Here is a 1,171-nt window from a genome sequence, read left to right as displayed (position 1 = left end):
CCTCAACAGCAGAAGGACATGGAACTGGTGGAGCAAGTCCAGAGGACACCAAGAAGACGATCAGAGCACTGGAGCATCTTCCCTATGCACCACATGGAAGCCCAAGCTCCATGTGTCACAGACAGGAGAAAAGGATGAAGTAAGAGGACATGGAACTGTTGGAGCAAGGCCAGAGGAGGCCACAAACCCCAAATTCCATGTGCCAAAGAAAGGAGGTGCTGAGCACTCTCTGGAGGAGGATGAGGAGCTTGAGGCCCATGGGTGTCATGTGGCCACAATGACCTGGCAGTGCCCACAGGAGCACCCCTGGCCTGGCCTTGTGCTCCTGGAGCCAGAGCTCGTGGCTGTGCAGGAAGGATGAGCTGAGTGTGCACTCACAGCCCAGAACCAACCAAATCCTGGGCTGTCCCAAGGAGTGTGGCAGCAGCACCAAGGAGGTGATTCTCCACTTCTGCTTTGATCCTACCTGGAGCTCTTCATACAGTTCTGGTGGCCTCAACAGCAGAAGGACATGGAACTGGTAGGGCAAGTTCAGAGGAGGCCACAAAGACGATCAGGGCACTGGAGCACCTTCTCTATGCACCACATGGAAGCCCAAGCTCCATGTGCCAAAGAAAGGAGAAAAGGATGAAGCAGGGAGAGCTCAGATCTGGGCACAGCACTCTGGATCTCCTCCAGAAGCTCCATGTCCCTCTGGAACTGAGGAGCCCAGAATATGGTCCCACCCAAATCCTGCTACCCTCTGCTGCTTCCCACTCTGCCTTTGGCCCCACAACCATGAGGATCTTGTTCCTACAACTTAGAGATGGAAACACAACTGTTTCTAGCCTTAACCCATTCCCTTTCTCATCTGGAAGTTGGTCCTCAAACCCTCTGTGCTCCCAACCTTGTGCCTGTGGTGGTGAGTTTGAGGAATGAAGGGCTGCCAGGATCACCTGGTGTATCCTTGGGATCCCTGATCCACTGGGATCAGGTCCTTGGGATCCCTGATCCATCAGGATCCACTGGTGGATTCTTAGGATCCCTGATCCACTGGGATCAGCTATTGAGTCCTTGCTCCTAGTCCATCAGGATCAGCTGGCAGGTCCTTGGGATCCCTGATCCACCAGGATCATCTGGTGGCTCCCTGATATCCCTGCTCCACTGGGCTCAGCTGGTGAGTCCTTCTTGT

Source organism: Acanthisitta chloris, unplaced genomic scaffold, assembly GCF_000695815.1.
Source record: "Acanthisitta chloris isolate BGI_N310 unplaced genomic scaffold, ASM69581v1 scaffold11447, whole genome shotgun sequence".
NCBI lineage: Eukaryota > Metazoa > Chordata > Aves > Passeriformes > Acanthisittidae > Acanthisitta > Acanthisitta chloris.
The sequence above is the reverse complement of the archived record's forward strand: the minus strand, read 5'-3'. Positions refer to the sequence as shown.